Below are 12,960 nucleotides of genomic sequence, written 5' to 3' on the forward strand. Positions count from 1 at the left end.
CAAGGGGTTGAAAATGCAATACCTCACAATTAAAAGACCCCCTTATATTGTGGAAAAATTTGAAAGAAAAATATGACTACTTGAAGTTGGTCATTCTTCCACAGACACGTCATGATTGGTTCAATTTGAGGTTACTAGACTTTAAAAGTATAACTGAATATAATTCTTCCATATATAGACTTATATCACAGTTAAATTTATTCGGAGAAGAGGGCACTAAACATGTAGTAGCTCTTGTTCGTCTCAGACCAACTAATTATAATAAATACTCCCCATCACAATTAGTATTTGGTTATGAGCCAAATATAGCTCATCTACGAATTTTCGATTGTGCGATTTACATGCTTGTAGCACCACCGCAACGCACTAAGATGGACCCTCAACGAAGGTTAGACATATATGTTGGGTTTGACTCACCTTTCATAATTCGCTACCTTGAACCGTTGATTGGAGATTTGGGGAGAGAAAAAGGAATCCAAAAGGGAAATCGAGTGAAAAGTTTCATCTATCTTATTTTGATCCACGTGCCCCTATATGTAAGCAAGAGGTCCAAAAGATCATCCACTTACAGAAAATAACAAATCAAATGCCAGATGCATTTACTGATTTAAAACGGATAACTAAGTCACATACCCTTGCTGTAAATGTGTCTATCCAGAATGACGTTCCAAAAGGATCATCTACTTGTGTCATAATTTCTGAATCCCAAACACGCTTGAAGCGTGGTAGTCCATTGGGTTCAAAGGATAAAAATCATAGAAAAAGAAGCGTAAGAAATGATAAAGATGACACTATAAAAGAATTTCATGAAGAAGTTCAAGATCTGATTAATCCTGATATTCCTGAAGAAATCAGTGAATCCGAAACTCAAGTGAATGAAGAACTTTCAATGAGTTCTATTGGTGATGGAATAAAATTAATGTGTATTGAGAATAACTATATATACTTATTCTTTCACTAGAAAATTTTCTTTTAAGTGGAGCATCCACTTCCTATTATTTTATTATACTCTCCTTGGATGTCCATGTAAAAGAAAATTCTAGTGAAAGAATAAATATATATAGTTATTCTCAATACACGTTGATTGTTGCCTCATTAAAAACCTTGATAGAAAAACTAGTGTGACAAACCTAGTCTAAGAAAAAAAGAGTGCAACACGTATTCTACCCCCCTAATGTAGACCACGATTCAGATGGTTAAGTTTTCATATCCAATCTTGTGTACCATCTTTTCAAGAGTTGAGGCTGGTAAATATTTGGTGAATAAATCTGCTGGATTATCACTTGAACAGATTTGTTGTACATCAATATCACCATTCTTCTGTAGATCATGTGTGAAGAATAATTTTAGTAAAATGTGTTTCGTTCTATCTCCTTTTATGAAGCCTCCTTTTAATTGAGCTATGCACACAACATTGTCTTCGAACATAACCGTGGGGTACTTTGACATCATACTTTAGGCCGCATCTTTCTTTGATAAACTGTATCATTGATCTCAACCACATATATTCTTTACTTGCTTCATGAATTGCTATTATCTCAGCATGATTTGAAGAAGTAGCAACAATGGACTGTTTCGTAGATTGCCATGATATAATAGTTCCTCCGTATGTGAACAGATAATCTGTTTGAGATCGTGCTTTATGTGGATCTAATAAATAAGCTGCATCTGCATAACCAACAAGGTCTACACAATCTTTGTTAGTATAAAACAGATCCATATCAATAGTCCACTTTAGATAAAATGCAGAATATGTTTGACATCTTTCTAATATCTTAGCGTTGGGGAAGAGCTATACCTTGCTAGCAAATTAACAGAAACTGCTATATCAGGTTTGGTTGCGTTAGCAAGATACATAAGTGCACCAATAGCACTGAGATATGGTACTTCAGGACCAAGAAGCTCTTCATTCTCTTCTGGAGGTTGGAACAGATCTTTATTTACTTCAATTGATCAAGCAACCATTGAAGTACTTAAGGGATGTGCTTTGTCCATGTAAAATCGTTTTAAAATTTTCTCAACGTAGGTAGATTAGTGGATGGAGACCTCGTCTGCTAAATGTTCAATTTGCAGACTGAGACAAAGTTTTATCTTTCCAAGTTCTTTCATCTCCAATTCTTTCTTTAGATATTCAATTGCCTTTTGAACCTTTTCAGGGGTTCCAATGAGATTTATGTCATTAATATAAACGGCAAGTATAACAAACTCTGATTCCGTTTTCTTAATAAAAATACAAGGACAAATAACATCATTTATATAACATTCATTTATCAAGTACTCACTGAGGCGATTATACTACATATACCTTGATTGTTTTAGATCATACAATGATCTTTGTAATCTGATTGAGAACATCTCCTCGAGACTTAGAATTACATGCTTCAGGTAATTTTAATCCTTCTGAAATTTTCATATAAATTTCATTATCAAGTGAATCATAAAGATAAATTGTGATCACATCCATTAGATACATTTCAAGATTTTCATGTACAGCTAAACTGACGAAATATCAAAAAGTTATTGCATCCATAACAGATGAATATGTTTCTTCATAATCAACGTCGAGTCTTTGAGAGAATCCTTATGCAACAAAGCGTGCCTTGTATCTTACAATTCCATTTCTCTCATTTCATTTTCGAACAAAAATCCATTTATAGCCAACTGGTTTTATATCATCAGGGGTTTGGACTACAGGTCCAAAAATATCACGTTTAGCAAGTTAGTCTAATTCTAATTGAATTGCCTCTTGCCATTTTGGCCAATCACATCTTCGTCGACATTCTTCGATAGATTTAGGCTCAAGATCCTCAATGTCTTACATAAGATTAATTGCAAATTATATGCAAAAAAAGTATCCACAATAATTTTTGATCGATCTAAATTTATTCTATTACTAGTCGAACTCATTAAAAATTCTTCATTCATGTGAGTCTCGAATTCACTGATTTCTTCAGGAATATCATGATTAATCAGATCTTGAACTTCTTCATGAAATTCTTTTGTAGTGTCATCTTTAACATTTCTCGCGCTTATTTTTCTAGAATTTTTATCGTTTGAACCCAATGGTCTACCAAGCTTCAAGCGTGTTTGGGATTCAGAATCTATGACACTAGTAAATGGTTCTTTTGGAACGTCAATCCGGATAGACACATTTACTGCATGGATATGTGACTTAGTTATCAATTTCAAATCAGTAAATGCATTTGATATTTGATTTGCTATTTTCTGTAAGTGGATGATCTTCTGGACCTTCTGCTCACATATAAGGGCACATGGATCAAAATGAGATAGTGATGAAATTTTTTACTCAATTTTTCTTTTGGGTTCCTTTTTCTCTCCCCCTAATTGTGAAAAATTCGTTTCATCAAACTGACAATCTGCAAATCGAGTAGTGAATAAATCTTCAATCAACGGTTCAAGGTAGCAAATTATGGAGGGTGAGTCAAACCCAACATGTATGCCTAACATTCATTGAGGGCCCATCTTACTGCGTTGCGGTGGTGCTACAGACACATAAACCGCACAACCAAAAATTCATAAATGAGCTATATTTGGCTCATGGCCAAATACTAATTGTGACGAAAAATATTTATTATAATTAGTTGGTGTGAGACGAACGAGTGTTACTGCATGTTCATTGACATCTTCTCCACATAAATTTAACTGTGATATAATTCTATACATAGAAAAATTATATTCAGCTATATTTTTAAAGTTTAGTAACTTCAAGTTGAACCAATCATGACGTGCCTGTAATGTCCAACTTCATGAAGTTGGTCATATCTTTTTTTTCAATTTTTTCCACAGTACAATGGGGTCTTTAATTGTGAGGTATTGCATTTTCAACCCCTCGTCAAAATGGTGGTGTAGAAATATCATAACTTTGGCATGGTTTTGGCTAGATGCCTCGTTATTATCTTTGATTGTGTCAATTAGACCCATTGAATCCAGGTCAATTTCAGCATCTAGAGCTCATGAAGAGTAGCCTTTGCCCGATATATCCAAGACAATAAATTCAAGTTTAGAAATATTAGATATTTTTAAAAAATGAAATTCTTACACATGTTTGAAATAACTCAAGATAACGGAGTCTCGTGTTGACAACGTGTTATAAAATAAAACTAAATTAACAAATTAACAAGAAAGGAAGGCAGAAAGAGAAAGAACGATAATTATTTTTGTGCATCTCATTGCTAAGAATGCATGGCTATTTATAGACAAATTTACAAGGAGAAAAATGGGAGCTACATAAACAACTTGACCATTAAGTGAGTCCCATTTTAAATGGAGCATCCACTCCCTATTATTTTATATAAAAGTAAATTTATTAAACTCCTCCCATTGTTGCAGGACTTACTAGGACATAATTTTGCAAACGCCAGATTGCGAGATGATAAAAGACACACATGAGATTATCTTGAAGATGCATCTATTAGGACCATAAAATATCTAAACAACCACTAGGTGAATGAATAGGCCCACATATATTCCCATGTATACGTTCTAAAAAGTCAGGGAATTCGATGCCAACCTTTAGTGATGATGGTCTGGCGATTAACTTGTCTTAATAACAAGTAACACATGAAAATTTATCATTTATAAAAATTTTCAGGTTCTTTAATAGATGTCTAGTTGAATTTTCAAGAATTCATCTCATCGTTATTGATCTAGAATGACCTATTCGGTCATGCCATAGCACAAAGACATTCAAATAAGTAAAATTCTGGTTTACGATCGAATGTGCTTCAATTGTGCTAATTTCTGCATAATATAGGCAAGAAGACAAGGTTGATAATTTCTCCAAAATATATTTCTGGCCTAAGACACTCTTCATTACACCAAGATATTCAATATTCATTTCATTTAGTGTGTCAACATGATATCCATTTTGACAGATATTTTTGAAACTTAACAAGTTTCTTGTGGATTTAGAAGAGAACAACGCATCTTCTATAACAAATTTTGTCCCCTTAGGCAGAAATATTGTAGCTCTTCCGGAGCCTTCAATCAATTTCGAATTACCAGAAATTGTTGTAATATTTGCTTTTCTTTTAAGCAAGTAAGAAAAGTATTTCTTATCTTTGAATATGACATGTATTGTTCCACTATCAATCACACAAATATCTTCATGATTGATTATTGATCCAAACAAAATTTGAGGTATATCTATATTTTCTTTAAAAAGAAGACATAAACAAATAAATATATATATTAAAAAGGGATATTATACAAACTTTATTTATTTACAGGGATTAGAAAAACATAAAAATACCAACTAGCATAAATAAACAAAAAAGAAAATTGTCTAGATTATAGCGGGCTCATCGGTAATCATTTTTTCTTTAGGAATTTTAAAGAAATCAACTACATTCAGATGCATATGCTCAATATTATCTCAAGAAATAAAATTTGTTTCTGGTTTATTATCACCCCTTTTCAAGAATGCTTGATAGAGCTGAATCAGACGCTTTGATGATCGACAAGTACGTGACCAGTGTCCCATTCCTCCGAATCTATGACAGACACTTTTTGAATTTTTTTCTTTTCTACAGCTTCATATTTTTCACCCTTTTATATTGCTGGTCATTATTTGGTGCAAGACGACCATTATGATTATAATTTCTTTTACGACCACAACTGGGGCTACAACCTCTTTCTCGTTGGTGATAATTTGCCTGATTCACTTCAAGAGTGGCATAGAACCAACAGGTCGACTTTCATGATTTTTCATTAATAGGTCATTATATTGTTCAGCAATAAGTTGTGAAAGTAATTTAAAATATTTTTTTTAAAATTTATTTCGTGATATTGCTGCTACAGGAGAATATTTGCGGGAGGAAATATGGAGTATGTTTTTTCAAGCTTGGCATGTTCAATGACCTCTTCTCCGCATAAATTTAAGTATAATATAATTCTATACATGGAAGAATTATGTTCAGTTATACTTTTAAAGTCTAGTAACCTCAAATTGAACCAATCATGATGTTCCTGTGGAAGAATAACTAACTTCAGGTGGTTATATTTTTCTTTCAAATTTTTTCACAGTATAAGGGAGTCTTTAATTGTGAGGTATTTCATTTTCAACCCCTCGTCAAGATGGTGGCGGATAAATATTATAGCTTTGACACGGGTTTGGCTAGATGCCTCGTTATTATCTTTGATGGTGTCAATTAGACCCATCGAATCCGGGTGAATTTCAGCATCTAGAGCCCATGAGGAGTATCCGTGCCCGATATATCCAAAGCAACAAATTCAAATTTAGAAATATTAGATAATTTAGAAAAATAAAATTCTTACCCTCTTTACTTGTTTAAATAGCTTAAGATAACAAAGTCTTGTGCTGATAACGTGTTATAAACAAACTAAATTAACAAACTAACAAGAAAGGAAGAAAGAAAGAGAAACATAGATAATTGTTTTTGTGCATCTCATTGCGGAGAATGCATAACTATTTTTAGCCAAATATACAAAGAGAAAAAACGGAGCTACATAAACAACTTGACCATTAAGTGGGTCCCATTTTAAATGGAGCGTCCAGTTCCTATTATTTTATAATATTATGTTATAAAATAAACTAAATTAGCAAATTAACAAGAAAGGAAGACAGAAAGAGAAAGAGAGATAATTATTTTTGTGCATCTCATTGCTTAGAATGCATGACTATTTATAGCCAAATTTAGAAGGAGAAAAAGGGGAGTTGCATAAACAACTTGGCCATTAAGTGGACACTCTTTTTTTTTAAACTAGGTTTTGTCCCATTGAGTTTTCCTAGCAAGATTTTTAATGAGACAATAATCAATACGTATTGAGAATAACTATATATTTATTTTTTCACTAGAATTTTTCTTTTACATGGACATTCAAGGTGGAGTATTATAAAATAATAGAAAGTAGATGCTCTATTTAAAATGGATTTACTTAATGGACAAGTTGTTTATGTAGCTCCCTTTTTTCTAGGGCTGGGCATAAAATACCGAAAACCGAATTACCGAACCGAACCGGCAATTTCGGTATTTCGGTATTCGGTATTCGGTACTTCGGTTCGGTATTCGGTACCGAAATTTAATATTTCGGTATTTCGGGTTCGGGTTCGGTACTTATAATTTTCCCATTCGGTATTCGGTAAATACCGAATACCAAAATTATTTCTATTGGGCCTCCTAAAAATGTCTTTTAAACATAAAGGGCTATAGGCCCATTCCTACAATTTAACTAATGAAGTCCACTACTCCAGCCCAATTGTCCCTAACAGGCTAACACATTACACACTAACACTTAACCTAATCACCCCTATACTTCAAACTTCACAACTTCAGTCTTCACTCTTCAGATTGAGTCCACCACTTCAGTCTTCACGCCGCCTTCAGCCCTTCAGCTCTTCACGCCTTCACCGCTTCACGCCGCCATCAGCTTCACGCCGCCTTCAGCTTCACTACTTCACGCCGTCTTGAGTGTGAGGTTTGCGTTCTGCCCTTGTTGGCTGAAATGAGTAGTCTTGCTTCAACTAGATTCCGGAAATTACATAGTTCTGTATGCTGACAATTTTGTCTTCATCAGTTTTGGGTTACTACTGCTGATTTATATGTTGGGATGGAGAGCCTAACAGGGGCCTTCTCAAATTTCTTGATAAAGTTTCTAAAAAGCTATCTCTATCTAGTGAATGTCCATGATGTAGGATACTTGTTTTTGCAGCACTTCTGTCCCCACTTCTTTTCTCATATTCCGTTTACTTCTCTCGTTGCTATTGGAGTCCTATTCGAAATTCATTTGCTTATGTTAGAACTACTGAAGTTATATTGAATTTTGATTGTCCAGATTCGATATCAATGGATTTGTGACAGGGTTTGGGAACCCAGACTGGTCAAGGACTCACGAACCTGCTAGTCAGACGTCTACCGTGGTCAAGACACTTGTTGAAGGAGGAGCCACATGTACTGGAAGAACTGTTGTAGATGACATGGCCTTTGGGTTTGTTCCTGAACTTTTCACTTGTTAAATTTCGAAATCTTTTCTAATTTGTTGATTCTTTAGCAAGTGCTGATTCCCATTTGTGCCATGTTACACATATTTCTGCTGCACTTTAGAATCCTTCTTGTGTCATTGATCATTCTTGTCATCTTCATTGTACAGTATTAGTGGTGAACAAAGACATTTTGATACTCCAACAAATCCGGCTATGAAGTTGTTGGAGGCCTTTTGATATCAAATAGGATTATGGTGCAATTTGTCTTTGAATATCAGGACTTCTGCTGCCTATTTTTCTGCAGTATATATAATCATTCCGAGTAGAGAAATAAGGTTTGAAGTCAAGGAGCTTTTTAGCTTTGTTTTGTCCTTTTTATTATGTCCCAAAAGCCTGGTATTTCAGTTGAGAATGTATTCGATCCATTGTTTAGTTTGTTATTAAAAATCTTTACATCTTTTATTGTTGCTATTGTGAATATGATATACTAACATATTCCGTGTGGACTTTGACAGTTCGACTTCAATATGGTATTACCGAATACCGTACCGAACCGAACTTTGATTTACCGATTACCGAATTACCGAACCGAAGTTTGAAAGTTCGGTATTTGGTAAATACTTTGAATTACCGATTACCGAATTACTGAATCCAAACTTTGAAAATACCGAACCGAATACCGAACGCCCAGCCCTACTTTTTTCTCCTTGTAAATTTGACTATAAATAGCCATGCATTCTTAGCAATGAAATGCACAAAATCAATTATCTTTCTTTCTTTTTCTGCCTTCATTTTTTATTAATTTGCTAATTTAATTTGTTTTATAACAACTTTCATTATTTTTTCTTCTGTTTTTATTGTACTGATAATTAGTTATTCAATATTTGCTAAGTAGTGCAAGCCATCCCCTGTCTTGTGTGCTTGTTCAAGTAATATACTAAGCAACATTTGTAACTTCAGAAGAGGATTACGTCGGAAGTTGATTCTAAAGTGACTAAATTTATAATTTTTTTAAATATAATTTGTCATTTAAAAATGTCCTCCGTTTATAGTTTGTGTTCAAAAATGTCATTGGCATCAATAGTTTGGTTCAAAAATGTCATTATTATTATGAAATGTGTCAAAAATGCCATTTTTTTGAATAACAATATTATTTCTTTTCATTTGAAAACACATTTTGTTCTGAAAAAAATTGCTTTTAAAGAACTCAATTCTTATTTTTTTTTCTTTTTAAATCAATTTATGATAAAAATGTAGGAAATAATTTTTTTCTTCTTAATCTCATTTTATCAATTAAAATAGAATAATTTTATGTACCCTTTTAATCGATAATTTATATTATATATATAAGATCATAAACCCATCACTAATTTTTGTTTAGATAACAATAAAAAATAATTTTAATAAACTATGAAATATTTTTAGATTATAATTTTTTTTGGAATTGAAGTAGAATAAATATTTACTAATAGAAAAGTATTATTAGGAAAATTATGTGCTCAAAAAGAAAATAAATAATATATTTATTTAAAAAAAATATATTTTTGACCTATTAAGTAATAATAAGGACATTTTTGACCAAATTAGTGACGCCAAGGACATTTTTGCACTAAACTATAAATCAAGGGCATTTTTATTAATTTCACATAGTTTAAAGGCATTTTGGACCCTTTTTCATTTTCTTAATAATCATCTTAGTATTTATATCTTATTAGGACTAAAGAAATATTTTAACCACAAGTTATATGTTTGTATGATGAATTTATCGAATTTTTTTGAAAATTCGAGAAATTGAAAACCCTGGAAAAAAAATCCAAGGTTTAAAATATGACTTCTATTGATTTATTTTTATTTATAAATTAAAATTCTGACACAATTAGTTTGATTTGGTATTTAAAAAATCATAGTAATCTATCATAAATTTTCATTTAGATAATGATGAATTTTTTTCCCTAATAAAATAGAAAATATTTTTATTACTCAATATTTTTTGAATTGAAGGATAAACATTTGCTAATATAATTATTGATCTTAAAGTTAAGATACAAGAATTATAATACCATAAAACATGAAAAATTGTTACATTGCTTCAAATCATAAAATATATTTAAAAAACATCGTCGATGGAGTTATTCTTGACCATTTTTCATATTAAATTTAAAATGAAGAAATATATTAGCAAATATTTATCCTACTTCAATCTGAAAGAGATTAAGAAATATTTTTTTCTATTTTATTATAATTTTCTTAAAATCATCTCAATGAAAATTAAAGATGAGGTACTATGATCTTTTTTATATATATATATATATATTATCAATTTAAAAAGTGTATGAGGTAATTCTGTTTTAACTAATAAAAGGAGATTAAGAAAGAAAAAAATTACTTTGCACTTTAATTTTATATTAGCTAAAGAGCTTTTAAAAAGAAAAAAAAGAAAAAAGGGTTCTTAAAAATAATATTTTATTAGAAAAATAATGTACTTTTTTAAAAATAATATATTTATTGGGAAAAAGGATATTTTTGATCTAAAAAAATAATATAGGGGAATTTTTTGGATAAAAAAATGCTAATAACAATAACATTATTAGATCAAAGTATTTACTATAAGGATATTTTTGGATCATACTATTAACGGATGATATTTTTTTATTTAATTTCGTATAACTTGGTAGACGTAGAGCCGCATAAACTATTTTAGACTCGTACGTTTATTTAATTTTTTATTTTTGGTTTTGATTTTCCAAAGTGTCAATTTTTTATTCTTTTTTTTTTTATTTTAGAAATAGACTTCTTTTAAAAGTTTAGTTGATACTCTATTGTTGCATCATTGGTCGTGGACCAATTTTTATCGATTCCATCAATTGGCTTCATTTGTCAAAGGAGGATATTTTACTTGTACGTACGTAGCATAAAGTACCTAAACATTAACGTTGTTAATAGGATAACTTGTGGCTTAGGCCAGGGCCAGATCTAGGGGTTGTACTCTTTCGCTAAAAAATTATATTGTATATATAAGATATATATATTTTTTTTGTATATATAGAGATTTTGAATCCCCTAACTCCAAGACTAAAGATTGGCTGAACGGTTTAGAGGTTCAAAATTCATCTTGAGATTTTAAATTCAAACTTCATGCACTACATTTTTATTTTTCGAACCCTCTTAGTAAAAATCATGAATCCCCTACTGCCTTAGGCTTCAATAATTTTTGTCGAAATTAGCTAGATCACTTTGTGTCACGACCCAAATCTAGCACTTAGGCCGTGATAGGTCACCCGACGAGCTAGTACCCACTCATTAGGTGAATCCTGTAAGCTAAACATGCGGAAAATAAAGAAAGAAGGAAGAATATACTAATAATCTCAATATATAAAGATAAGTGCACAAAAGTACTGAGTCTGCTCATAAATCCTATAAAACGGCTAAATCATGGAGTTACTAACCTAAATACAAAATAAGAGACACAACTCAGAACAAGAATTGTTGAGAAATTGCTTGAAGTGGATCCAAATACAACTATGTTAACCATTGCGAACATGATAAAGAATCGACTTGTAATGCCACAACATCTCATGTATGATGGGCAAGATTCGAATTTATATGAGAAATTCTATGCCGTTTCCTAAAGGATGTGATTATGCTGAAGTAATAGAGTTTTTTATAACACGGTGGAAATTGGAAAAGCTTCAAGGGTTGAAAGGCGAAGCAGGGGGTGCACAAGATTATAACAAAGACAGCTACTATTAATTAATTTGATAAATATAAATTTTTATGGCTTTTTGCATTTTCCACGAATGTATGAACATTTTCTGTAACAATAACATCAACAACAAGATGCGATCACATAAGCATAATAAACAACAGATAATAACATATCAATAGCTAAAACCAAAGACTACATGAATATGCTAATGTTTCCGAGCTCCTATTACTTATCTTGGATGCCCTTTTTATACTGGACTGATCAGGATCATTCACTTTAATGACCTTACTGATAAAATGATAAAAGAGCTAATATATTCTTATTCACTTACTATCTTCAGTTTCTCCCCCCAAAAACTGTGATGAAACGGATTGAGATTAATTGCCAATTTTTTTCTGGGGTTCAGAGAATGAAAAAATAAGTATAATTGGGTTTCATCAATTAATAATAATAAAAAAAAAGGCAGCCCGGTGCACTAAAGCTCCCGCTATGCGCGGGGTCCGGGGAAGGGCCTGACCACAAGGGTCTATTGTACGCAGCCTTGCCTTGCATTTCTGCCAGAGGCTGTTTCCAAGGCTTGAACCCGTGACCTCCTGGTCACATGGCAGCAACTTTACCAGTTACTCCAAGGCTCCCCTTCGGGTTTCATCAATTAATAAGCATTGCAATAATTACACAAATAATTCTACCATATTTATTGATTTTCTTATAATTTAAAATATTTACATATTGTCTAACTTAATAATTTTATACTAGATTTCAAGTTAGATTCACCTAGATATATATAATTTTTTTACCAAATACACTCTAATGTAGGATTTGTTTTTTAAAAAATTGACCTTTTGAGCCACTTTTCAAAAAGCATAGCCATTGGACTAACGGCCACTATCTTAAAAGTGGCCCCACAGTCATAACTTAAAATTAAAAAATAAAAGTTTCTGATGAATCAGTAGACCGTCTACCGATTTCTTACCAGATTTTGCCCAAAAATTGCCGGATTCTGCCTAGTCCATTTAGTACGTGGGCCGGGGAGCAATCCAATCTTACCGGTGCCAGACCCTTAATGGGTCGAAAATTGAGCCACCCGACCTAGTTGACAGGAGGGTGATCCCAATCCTAAAAAAATGTGAGGGTCGTAATTCCATTTAAAAGTCCAAAAATCTGCAACATTATCTATATATGTTGCCTCATAAGAGGATGACAATTTTGATATAATATATGTATAGGTTAAAAGTCAATGATCCACATTTATAGCTATAGTTTTGATCATAGTAATTATATTTAATAGCTA

At 32.1% G+C, this 12,960-nt stretch overlaps 1 long non-coding RNA gene across 1 annotated transcript; it reads left to right on the top strand.

Moving 5' to 3' along the window:
- Window positions 1–7,061: 7,061 nt before the first annotated feature.
- On the top strand, window positions 7,062–8,395 carry LOC129887598 (uncharacterized). Its single transcript, XR_008766440.1, has 3 exons — window positions 7,062–7,458; window positions 7,816–7,968; window positions 8,131–8,395. It is a non-coding gene; the product is annotated as an uncharacterized LOC129887598 (long non-coding RNA).
- The last annotated feature ends 4,565 nt before the right edge of the window (window positions 8,396–12,960 follow it).

The sequence above is a fragment of the Solanum dulcamara genome, chromosome 4 (genome assembly GCF_947179165.1).
Source record: "Solanum dulcamara chromosome 4, daSolDulc1.2, whole genome shotgun sequence".
Classification (NCBI taxonomy): domain Eukaryota; kingdom Viridiplantae; phylum Streptophyta; class Magnoliopsida; order Solanales; family Solanaceae; genus Solanum; species Solanum dulcamara.